Genomic DNA, 12,785 nt, shown 5'->3' with positions numbered 1-12,785 from the left:
GTCGCAAAAGCTGTGGCCAAGGGACATACCCATGCACAAGTGCACTGTGAGTGGAATGCAAGACATATCCAAATACCCAGAGGAAATGTGCCAACTTTGAAACGAATGAAACATGGATGTTGCATGGAACAAAAATAACATTGTCTCTCTCACACACACAGGTCAACATCATGGATCACCCCCCAACACTGGGGGGAAGACTCACAGGACCTGGCTCTGCGGGAGGACGATCCCACCGGCAGCGACGACCTCACCACTCTGTGGACGACCCGGACCAACCTGGCCCCTCTGGTGTCCAACCACCTGCAGCACCTGCGTCAGGTACAACTGGGCCAACCACCACCCCCACTCCTGCCACATCCCAGGAGACACCCAGGATCCCTGCCCCACCACCACAACGCAGCCAGGCTGACCAGGAGGAACACGGTGTACCGGGCACCCAGGAGGAGGCAGGCGACAACGCAAATGCCACCCCTCAGGGGTCCCGGAGACCCGATGTGCCCACAAGGGCAGGCCAGGTGCAAGTGGGCAGGGGTGGTGGGAGTGGAGGACGGCAGAGGCGCGAGCCTGACCAGTTGGCTGCGGAACCGGTATATTCCCATGTAAGAAACATCCTGGACACATACCGGCAGGACACCATGGGCATGAGCCAGGTTGTGTCCACCCTCAACGAAATGAAGGGGACCCTCGAGGAGATCAAGACCCAGCAGGCCCAGCAACATGTGGAGCAACATGCCTGTCAACTGCGACACCAAGGACGGATGGAGGACAGACAAGCTGAGCTCGTGACGGTGCTCACGGGAATTAACCGTTCACTCCGTCGGATAGCCGACAACATGGGCAACCCTCCCTGTGCCACCAGGCGAAGAACATCACCACCCACAGGGAGGGATCAGGAGGAGGAGGATACATCCGACGGAGCATCCCAAACATCGTCACGGCCTGCTTCTGAGGGTTCCCGCAGGAGGGCGGGTCGTCCACGGAAAAGACCGTGAGGGTCGGCGCAACAGCACCATCTCCCAGGACACCTGGCCTGGCACCTGGCCCACTGGACCAACAGCAGCACATCAGCAAATGGCATTCTCTGCCACATGGACTTGCTGGTCACTGTCTGACCAATGTTGACAAAGACTGTGGCATGGACTCTGATGATTTCCAATGGCAAGGACGCCAACTCCCCCAGTGAACTTTGGATTCCACACACCTGGAAAGCCCCTCTTGTCATACCCCCCCCCCCCACACGTACCCCAACACAAATAAAAACTTACATGATCAAGAGAGGATGCCTACATTTTGCATTATTACCTTACATGTGTCTTGTAAAGTCTAACCATGCCTGAGTTCTCATATGACTTCAACCATCCATACCCTGGGGCCTGAGTCGGGCACAGGACACACATGGGTCACAATGTATTAGGCAAGACAGACATGGAGCACCATATACACCCGTGATGGGCCCAACCAGCTGAGGGGGTGGCCGCACAACCGTGCCGACAGACATATTGAGTACAGCAACAGTCATGCGCAGAGGTCAGGGATCATGTGGAGTGTCCTGGGGGGCACCCAGGTATGTGTAGACAGGTGGCAGAACCATGTCCTGCAAGCTTGAGTCAGGTGGATGCAGAGAATGGTGGCCTGGCCAACGTTGGATGCATGGGGATGGCACATGTCACAATACCCACACAGTCATGGACATCATGCACAATATAGAGTCTAATCCCAGACAAACAGCTTGCATCTTGCTACTCTACACATAGACACATAGCCACTATCACTGAAAAACATGCCAGACTGCCGTAAGCACCGTGGCAACACACCAGCATTGACTGAGAAGAGGCACCTTGGAGGCATAGGGACACCTTTATTAGTCATGTATTCCGGAATGCAGAGGCAACTCGGAGTACACATACACAGGTCATGTGGAGTAACATGTGGGTCCAACACTGGCACCCCCCTTCTGCACCACAAATGCTTGATAGCCATGGAACTGGCACACAAGTGTCGGGTAACAGCTAAACACCCCCTGCTGCTCACGGAGAGGCTGACATACACCATTGCTCCTCTGATGTGGAGGTCCCACACCATGTCAAGCCAATGCAAACCGTATGTGTCCGAGGGCAGTGTTACACACATTGATGCCATCATCACAATCCACTATCCCATTACAGATGACTGTCAACAAGTCTGACCATCTATTCAGGTGTATCCAGCTACATGTAATGTGTCCCATGGTGATGCGACATGTCTGCAGAGGAACCAAACATCGACAGGGGCAGTGTGCACACATCGTAAACAACTGCCACACCCAATACACCCCTGATGCATCCCTTACCCTAAGGAGACTTCCAAACTTGTCCGTGCGTGTAACGCGGAGTCAGCACACGATGACGTGTCCATGAGGAATAGCAGTGCCACAACAATGCAACCAGCAGACGGCATGCGCAAGTACCTGGGGATGAGAGACACACAAGAAGTCAGCCACAAAAAGCACAGCCACTTGCATGTGCATGTACTCGTCACATGTAAGGATGACAACATGCTAGGTCACAATTATGACTGTGGAAATACACACATCACTGGCACCATCACTCGAGTGACACATCCACACACACCTCTGACTCACGTGGCATACATGCAGATGTACACACACATCGCAAAAACATGCCACACGGGGACCAATGCGTGCACACTCAGACACTGGTACTCACCACTAAGCAAAGAAGTCGCGTATGAGCCGACTCCGGATGTCCTCTTGCGGCTCCACATCCTCCACATCACTAGCCCCATTGCCAAGCCCTTCGTCCTCCACGGGTGGATGGTCCTGATCATCCTGATCCAGGATGAGTGGCACAGCTTTCTCAACTGCCATGTTGTGCAGCATGCAGCAGACCATGAAGATTTTGCAGACCTTCGCCGGGGCATATGGGAGGGCGCCGCCGGTCTTGTGTAGGCACCTGAATCGGCTCTTCAGGAGGCCAAATGTCCTCTCTATCACTCGCCTTGTCCGGCCATGGGCGGTGTTGTAGCGGAGCTGGGCCGGCGTGCTGGGGTTGCGGAGAGGTGTGATCAGCCATGGCATGTTGGGATAGCCAGCGTCCCCTACATGGAAACCACATGGACATAAGTAGGACAGGAGAAGCGGTCGGGCTGGAAGTCTACGCAAAATACAGGACAGACAGAGTGTACCCACCAACAACACATGCTCGTTCGTTGCGCAGCTGCGTCATCATTTCAGGCACCCTGCTACGTCTCATGATTTAGGCATTGTGTGCTGATCCTGGAAAACGAGCACAGACATGTGAAATCACCATGTTGGACAGACACACCACAAGGGCATTGATGGAGTGGTAGTGCTTGCGATTCCTGTATGCTACCTCCTGTGCCTGTGGTGGTACCAAAGCCACATGTGTCCCATCTTTGGACCCAATGACATGGGGCATCCCTCCCAGGGCATAGAATCCACGCTTGACACCAGTCAACTGTTCAGGAGTTGGGAAATAGATGAACTCATCCAGGTGAAGCAACATGGCCTCTAAAAAATCATGCAGCACACGGCTGAACATGCTCTGGGACATGCCACCAACATGAGCTATGGTATATTGAAAGGTACCCGTGGCAAGAAAATGTAGGGCTGCCATTACCTTCAGCTTGGGTGTCAGTGCCGTAGGATACCTGTGCAGTGGTTGCAGGTGTGGTGCCAGCCTTGCCGTCAACTCCTCAATCAATGGTTGGGGGAAGCGGTAGCAGCGTATACAGTCATTCTCCCGCATGTCAGCCAAGTCCGGAATTGTTCGGGGAAGAGGCGGCGCTCTGCAGTAATTTGGAAGTGACAAGGAAGAGTGAGTGCACTACAACAACAATTTATATGTACTGAGCACATGTTAATCTGTCAATACAGATATGCGACATAGGGAGTCAGGTATGTGCTACATGCCCTAAACACGTATGGCTACCAGGTGTCACTCCTACCAAGACCCAGCTACACACGGAGGTTGTGAACCTCCACATCCCATGGCATGGGACAAGCTGTGTCCGAGTGTAAGTGAACAGCCAGACGCAATACAGGAGTGACATACATCAACATATCAGCAGAAGTAGGATGTTGATTGCAGAGACAGGTAGCGGAACACTAGAGCCACAGGTCACATGACATTACACTAGGACAGCCTACACACCTTGCCATGAAGGTGTACATGTCATGACTGACCACACATACATTGAGAGGATGCAGACAGGTCCTTGTTACGCTACTCCGAGTCCCATGCATACATACACACCTTACATCAGATACCACATGTGGCCTGGTGTGCGTAACAGTGTGCCATGGCCATCTACACACAGACACATGTTGGTTGCAGCAACAGCAGATGCTTTTGAGGGAACACCAACATCAAGCTAATGTGAACACACCACACATACATGACATAGTCACATCGTGCAACGTGGGTAGTCACATGTCAGGTGTGGCAACCCCTGTAGCGGGCATCAGGGGACACTTGTGTGTGTTGTTGACTGTGCCATGCCAGTGACGCTCATCTCAAGTGTGCTGTACGACATGCACACATGTCAAAGGAGTGAAGGGCAGGTCCGGCACATAGTGCACCGTCACACATAACATCTGAAAACGTCTATTGCCTTCACAACTCAGGAGTAATGTGCCACATTTACAGCCACAGCCTTTCGCACCTGTGCCCCACACATGTAGTACTGCACAGACAATGCCTTCATGTCCATCCATGGACAAGTATGTCAGCTCTATTCTTTTCTGTGTACTGCCTGTCACCACTGTTATGTGTGTAAGGCACCGTACATTCGCTCTGAGGGCGTGTGTACGTTCCCTATCACTATGGGAGTGCTGCCGTAGGCCTACCCATAGTGATAGTGAGCGTACACGCGTGTGTACGGTCCATATCACTATGGGTACGCATTCGCGAGCACACCCATAGTGATGGTGAGCGTACACGCGTGGCGTGTGTATGGTCCGTATCACTATGGGTACGCATACGCGAGCACACCCATAGTGATAGTGAGCGTACACGCGTGTGTACGGTCCGTATCACTATGGGTACGCATACGCGAGCAAACCCATAGTGAAACGGACCGTACACACGCGTGTACGCTCACTATCACTATGGGTGTGCTCGCGTATGCGTACCTGTTGGAAGGCGGACCTCTGGGGAGTCTGCGGGACCACCCAGTGGGCCTCCTTACTGCAAGGAAGTAGCCGAGCGCCGCTGAGGAGCCTCCTAGGAGAGGTCCTTCCCCTATAATCGTACTAGCCCAGTAACACCACCACACAGGACTCGACACTGGTATCAGTTCTCATATATTTTTATCGGTAATTATCGTAGGTTTCTTTGGCAATATGCACAGGTGGATCGAGGGATCCGAAAAGAGAATCAATGTCCTTGTGGGGAAGGGGTAGCGGGACAGTCTCAGTATCAGCCTGGTACGGGGGTACCCTGCGCCCAGGTATTAAGCCTCAAGCTGGGAGGGACTCCGGGAGTCGGAGCGTCGGGTGCCGGACACAAGGGCGGCTCGAAGAGGTCGAGCCGCGACAGAGTCAGCAGGGCTCGGAGGGTCAGTTCAGCTAGCTCGAGCCGCGACGAAGTCAGCAGGGCTCCGATGGTAGTTCCGCTAGGTCGAGCCGCGACGAGGTCAGCAGGGCTCCGATCGTAGTTCAGCGAGGTTGGGCCGCGACGACGTCAGCAGGGCCCCGAGGTTTCCGTGAGGATCTTATTCTCAGCAAGGTGGTGCCGCGACGCAGTCAGCAGGGCTCGAGGTACAGTTCCAGGCAAGAGTCTTTTCTCCGTAGGGTCAGCCGCGATCCGATCAGCAGGGCTCTCGACTCCAGGATACAACTACTGTCCTGGTGTGGGTTCGCCCCAGATATATGTCTGGAGCCCTTTGATGTTCGGACCCTTGCGTCCAGGGGGCGGAGAGGCCGGGCTGGGAGAGGCCAGACGCCCAGCGGGAGAGGCTCCAGTGCCCAGGGAGGCCGGAGAGCGATCGCACCCAGGCGTTGGGGGACGGTTGAGGGTCCCATCGAAACTCCCCTCCTCCGGGATTGGGGGATTGGCCACGTGGTGCCCCCTGGCCGGATCTTGGTGCCTCGAAGTCGGGGTTTCGCCAGGGCCGCGGCCGGGGGGGCCGGGTCACGTTGGCTGGTGCGGGTAGATGTGTACAATCCAGGGGGGACCCCGAAGGGTGAAGAGGTCCCCGGTCGGCCTGAAAAGGGGGCAAGGACCACGCCACGAGGCCGGGTCCAACAGGCGTCCCCCCCAGCCGAAGGCAGGGAGAGTCACCCATCTCCTTGGGGGTTCTCCTCGCCAAGGCGGAAGAAACGGGACGGGCCGTCGGCATTGGCGTGGTCGTTGCCGGGCCGGTGTCCCACTGTGAAGTCCATCCCTTGCAGAGAGATGGACCATCGCAACAACTTCGGGTTCTCTCCTCTCATTTGCATTAACCACCGCAAGGGCCGGTGGTGGGTTTGGACCCAGAAGTGGGTGCCGAAATAAATAGGGCCGGAGCTTTTTGAGGGCCCATACCACGGCGAAGGCCTCTCGCTCGATGGTGCTCCATCTCTGCTCTCGGGGCAGCAGTCGCCGGCTGATGAAGGCCACTGGTCTGTCAAGGCCTTCCGAATTTACTTGGGACAGGACCGCCCCAACTCCGTACTCTGAGGCATCGGTCTGTACTATGATTTCCTTGCTGTAGTCGGGGGCTTGCAGCACAGGAGCGGTACAAATTGCTGTCTTGAGGGTCTCGAAGGCCGCCTGGCAGCGGGGCGTCCAGTCCACCTTTTTGGGTTGCTTCTTGGACGTAAGCTCCGTGAGGGGTCCCACAATGCTCCCATAGTTTTGGATGAACCGCCGGTAATAGCCCGTGAGGCCCAGGAAGGCCCGGACAGCGGTTTGGGTGGCTGGGGGCTCCCAGGCCTTGATGGCGTCAACTTTTGGCTGGAGGGGAGCCACCTGGCCGCTCCCCACTTGATGACCCAGATAGGTCATGGATCCCTGGCCTATCTAGCATTTGCTGGCCTTTATCGTGAGTCCGGCTCTCTGGAGGGCGGCCAGAACCTCCCCGAGGTGCCCCAGGTGCTCGGCCCAGTGGCTGCTGAATACGGCAATATCGTCCAGGTAGGCGCGCTGAACGCTTCCAGCCTGGCCAGGACCTTGTTCACTAGTCTTTGGAAGGTTGCCGGGGCATTCTTCATGCCGAAGGGCATCACCCGAAAGTGGTAGTGCCCATCGGGAGTGGAGAAGGCGGATCGCTCACGGGCGCCGGGGGTGAGCCTGATCTGCCAGTATCCGGCAGTGAGGTCGAAGGTGCTTAGGTAGCGGGCTGCTCCTAGGCGGTCGATTAGTTCGGCGGCCCGAGGAATGGGATGGGCATCGGTCTTGGTGACGGCATTCAACCCTCGGTAGTCCACGCAAAATCTGAGTTCCGGGGTGGTGCCTGGGGCGGCGGCCTTCGGCACCAGGACCACTGGGCTGGCCCAGGGACTGTCGGAAGGTTCGATGACCCCAAGGGCTAGCATCTTGGTGACCTCGGCTTGGATGCAGGCACGCACTCGGTCGGGCACCCTGTAGGCTCGGTGTTGCACGGGGGGGCTGTCCCCGGTGTCGACGTCGTGGACGCACCAGGGAGTGACCCCGGGAGTGAGGGAGAAGAGGGCAGCGAAGGATTGCAGCAGCTGTTGACAGTCGTGGCGCTGTTCCGAGGTCAGGGTGGTGGAGAGTTTGACGCCCTCTATGGAGCCGTCTTGGTCAGAGGTCCTCAGGAGGTCGGGTAGGGGTTCGGAGTCGCCTTCACCCACATCGTCGGTAGCTAGCAGCAGGCTTAGTTCCGTTCGGGCAAAGTGGGGTTTGAGCCGGTTTGCGTGTAGAACCCGGAGGGGGTTCCTGGGGGACTCCAGGTCGACTAGGTAGGTGACGGGGCTCTTCTTCTCCACCACCTTGAAGGGCCCGGTCCATTTGTCCTGGAGGGCACAAGGGTCCACGGGCGACATGACCCAGACTTGCTGGCCTGGCTCGAACTCAATGGAGGAGGCGTTCTGGTCATACCAGCATTTCATGTCCTCTTGGCTGGCCTCGAGGTTGGCCTCGGCCAGTGCCCGGAACCTCCGGGTCTGGTTCCGCAGGGTCAGGAGGTACCGGTAGACGTCGGGAGGGGCATTTCGGATGTTCGTCTCCCAGCCTTCCTTGACCAGGCTGAGGGGACCTCAGACAGGGTGTCCGTACAAGAGTTTGAAGGGGCTGAACCCCAGAGACTTCTGCGGGACCTCCCGATAGGCAAATAGGAGGCAGGGCAGCAGGACGTCCCATTTCCGCCTCAGGGGCTCTTCCAGGCCCTTGATCATCCCTTTCAGTGTTCTGTTAAAACGTTCGTCTAGTTCGTTCCCCTGGGGGTGGTACGGGGTGGTGAACTTGTAGGTGACCCCGCATTGTTGCCATAGGGACCGCATGTATTTCGATATAAAGTTCGTACCTCGGTCGCTCACCACTTCCCGGGGGAACCCCACTCTCGAGAAGATTCCCATCAAGGCCCGGCCCACCACGGGGGCTGTCACAGTTCAGAGAGGGATGGCCTCAGGGTATCGGGTGGCGTGGTCGACTAGGACGAGGATGAAGCGGTGACCCAGGGCGGTTCGGGGGTCCAGGGGCCCCACTATGTCGATCCCTACTCGCTCGAACGGGGTGTTGACTGCCGGGAAGGGCTGGAGAGGGGCTTTGACCCGTCCCCCAGTCTTCCCGCTGGCTTGGCAGGTCTGGCAGGTCCGGCAGTGATTGTCCACGTCCTTACGCATTCGGGGCCAGTAGAAGTGGGTCACCAGGCGGCTGTATGTTTTGTCATGCCCCAGGTGCCCGGCGAGGGGCACATCATGTGCCAGATTGAGGAGGAAACCTGGGAATCGGAGGGGGACCACCAGCACTCGACCGGCCCCTAGTTCTGCGATCTTCCGCTCGCTGTAGAGAAGGTCATTGTCCCAATAGACCCAGTGAGTTCCCGTTGGGTCACTGGCGGCCTGGGCGGCCGCCTGCTGTCAGGTCCCCTCGAGGGAGGGGCAGGTTTTCTGATCTTGCTGGAACTGTTCCCTTGTGGGGCCCCCGTTGTGGCGCCATTGTGCAAGTTCAGGGAGTTCGCCGAGGGAGGCGATCTCGTTCTGGAGAAGTTCGGACGGCCCGGCATCCGCGTCGGGTTCCTCCTTGACAGAGGGAGGTGGTGGTTCGGGCCCCTCGGGCTCGTCGGGGGCCGCCGCTATGGTTGGTCGGTGGGCCTGAGCGGTCATGGACCGGGTGGTGGCGCAGGCCCATTCGGGCAGTCCCAGCTTCCCTAGATGCTCCCGGCGCTCAACCTGGGCCCAGGGGGAACTTTCCAGGTCGTTCCCCAGGAGGCAGTCCACCGGGGCGTGGTCGCGGATGATCACTTTCAGCAGGCCTGACACTCCTCCCCACTCGAATGGAATCCGGGCCATCCGGCACATGCTCTCGGTGTTGTCGGCCATCCGGACGGGGCACAGTACATGAGGCAGGATCTGTTCGGAGGTCACCAGGTGGCAGCGGACAGCGGTCACGCTGGCTCCAGTGTCACGGAGGGCTTCGGCCCGGCGTCCATTAATTGTGACCCACTGCTGGTATTTCTGGGTGTTGCTCGGGATGGGGGTTTGGGGCACCATTTCTTGGCTGCCCAGGCATGCAAGGGACATGGCGGCCGGCTCCCACTCGGTGGACCCGGCATCGGTGTTCTCTTCCTCCTCCTCCCCTTCCCCCAGGGCGGCGGACGCCAGCTTTCGGGGCGGGGGCCCGGTGGTCCCGCTTCGTCGGTTCATGGGGCAGGTTGGGTCACTGGCATAGTGCCCTGGTTGTTGGCAGCTGTAGCAGGTTACCGTTGGCCGAGGTCCTGGTCGGGCTGGGGTTGTCCCCCTTCGTGCTAGGGTCGAGGACGTGCGGTTCGAGGGCGGACCCCGAGGAGGACTCCGGGGCGGCCCTGCTGTAAAGTCTCGGTTCTGGTTTGACCCTCCTCCTCCGCCGCGCTGGCGGGGGGGTCCTGTGGTGTTCCGCTGCTACTCCCCCATCGAGTTCCGGGGGACCCGGGTGTTCACCCACCGATCGGCCTCGGCGGCGAGCTTCCGCGGCTCGGTCAGTTTGCTGTCGAGGAGGTGCTGTCTTAGCTCGACGAAATAGTTGTTGGAGAGATGCTCCCAGACAATGAGGTCAAACAGCTGCTCGTAGGAGGTGACTTTGCTGCCCTTGACCCACCCTTCCAGGCTCTGCTAAAAAAGTCGACGTACTCCACCCAAGTGGTACCGGGGAGTTTCTTGCAGTCTCGGAAGCGCTGGCGGTACATTTCTGCGGTGAGGCCATAGCGGGTGAGCAGGGCCTCCTTCATGTGATCGTACGAGGTCATCACGTCGTCCGGGAGCTGTAGCAGGGTGTCTCGACCCTCGCTGAGGAATCGTCCCCATAGGCCGGCACCCCAATCCTTCCGGGGTACCCGATGGGAGGTCATGGCCACTTCGTAGACTTTGAACCATTGTTGGATGTCGTCGTTCTTGTAGTATTCTTTGACGACATCCTTGGGGATATGTACCTTCGCCTCTGTCGGCGGTGGAGTGTCCTTGTTTCCGGGGGTGCCGGTCTCCCCCTTTTTGGACTTAAGTTCAAGCTCCTTGAGGCTCCGCTCGTGCTCGAGGGTTAGCCTTTTCTCCTCCAGTTCTCTGTGCCGTTTTTTTTCCTCAATCTCTTCTTGCAAACGTAGTTGCTCTAGGGCCAACTTCTTTTCCGCCAGCATGAGTTCTCCGTCCAGCCGGAGTTGTGTGAGTTCTAACTCATGGGTCCGGACCCTCTCCCGCTCCCGTATCTCTTCTGGGGATAGGCCGGCTTCCATGCTGTTTCTTCCCCCATTTGCCGGGGCCGTGGTTGGCTGTAAGGCTACGTTTAGTTCTGACGTTCCTTCGCTTTGGGGCGACGCTACTTCGGACTCTACCCAGGCTCTTAGGGCTTTCTGCATGTCCTCTTTTGAGCCTAATCCGGTGGTCGAAATGCCTTTGTCTTTACAGAACTGTTTGAGTTCTTTGTGGGTATATTCCTCCAACCGTTCTTGTTGGAACCCCGCGGTCGTGGTGGTCTCCTGGCTGCTCATGGTTATTCTGCGTCTGGTTAGGTAGCGGGTGAGTTACTTGCTGTATGATTTGCGTCCGGCTCGGATCCCGTCGCTGGCCACCAAATGTTGGAAGGCGGACCTCTGGGGAGTCTGCGGGACCACCCAGTGGGCCTCCTTACTGCAAGGAAGTAGCCGAGCGCCGCTGAGGAGCCTCCTAGGAGAGGTCCTTCCCCTATAATCGTACTAGCCCAGTAACACCACCACACAGGACTCGACACTGGTATCAGTTCTCATATATTTTTATCGGTAATTATCGTAGGTTTCTTTGGCAATATGTACAGGTGGATCGAGGGATCCCAAAAGAGTCTCAATGTCCTTGTGGGGAAGGGGTAGCGGGACAGTCTCAGTATCAGCCTGGTACGGGGGTACCCTGCGCCCAGGTATTAAGCCTCAAGCTGGGAGGGATTCCGGGAGTCGAAGCGTTGTGTGCCGCACACAAGGGCGGCTCGAAGAGGTCGAGCCGCGACGGAGTCAGCAGGGCTCGGAGGGTCAGTTCAGCTAGCTCGAGCCGCGACGAAGTCAGCAGGGCTCCGATGGTAGTTCCGCTAGGTCGAGCCGCGACGAGGTCAGCAGGGCTCCGATGGTAGTTCAGAAAGGTTGGGCCGCGACGGCGTCAGCAGGGCCCCGAGGTTTCCGTGAGGATCTTATTCTCAGCAAGGTGGAGCCGCGACGCAGTCAGCAAGGCTCGAGGTACAGTTCCAGGCAAGAGTCTTTTCTCCGTAGGGTCAGCCGCGATCCGATCAGCAGGGCTCTCGACTCCAGGATACAACTACTGTCCTGGTGCGGGTTCGCCCCAGATATATGTTTGGAGCCCTTTGATGTCCGGACCCTTGCGTCCAGGGGGCGGAGAGGCCGGGCTGGGAGAGGCCAGACGCCCAGCGGGAGAGGCTCCAGTGCCCAGGGAGGCCGGAGAGCGATCGCACCCAGGCGTTGGGGGACGGTTGGGGGTCCCATCGAAACTCCCCTCCTCCGGGATTGGGGGATTGGCCACGTGGTGCCCCCTGGCCGGATCTTGGTGCCTCGAAGTCGGGGTTTCGCCAGGGCAGCGGCCGGGGGGGCCGGGTCACGTTGACTGGTGCGGGTAGATGTGTACAATCCAGGGGGGACCCCGAAGGGTGAAGAGGTCCCCGGTCGGCCTGAAAAGGGGGCAAGGACCACGCCACGAGGCCGGGTCCAACAGGCGTCCCCCCCAGCCGAAGGCAGGGAGAGTCACCCATCTCCTTGGGGGTTCTCCTCGCCAAGGCGGAAGAAACGGGACGGGCCGTCGGCATTGGCGTGGTCGTTGCCGGGCCGGTGTTCCACTGTGAAGTCCATCCCTTGCAGAGAGGTGGACCATCGCAACAACTTCGGGTTCTCTTCCCTCATTTGCATTAACCACCGCAAGGGCCGGTGGTGGGTTTGGACCCAGAAGTGGGTGCCGAAGAGGTAGGGCCGGAGCTTTTTGAGGGCCCATACCACGGCGAAGGCCTCTCGCTCGATGGTGCTCCATCTCTGCTCTCGGGGCAGCAGTCGCCGGCTGATGAAGGCCACTGGTCTGTCAAGGCCTTCCGAATTTACTTGGGACAGGACCGCCCCAACTCCGTACTCTGAGGCATCGGTCTGTACTATGAATTCCTTGC

Source organism: Triturus cristatus, chromosome 6 (assembly GCF_964204655.1).
Source record: "Triturus cristatus chromosome 6, aTriCri1.1, whole genome shotgun sequence".
NCBI classification, from domain to species: Eukaryota; Metazoa; Chordata; class Amphibia; order Caudata; family Salamandridae; genus Triturus; species Triturus cristatus.
This window is presented reverse-complemented; position numbering follows the sequence as displayed.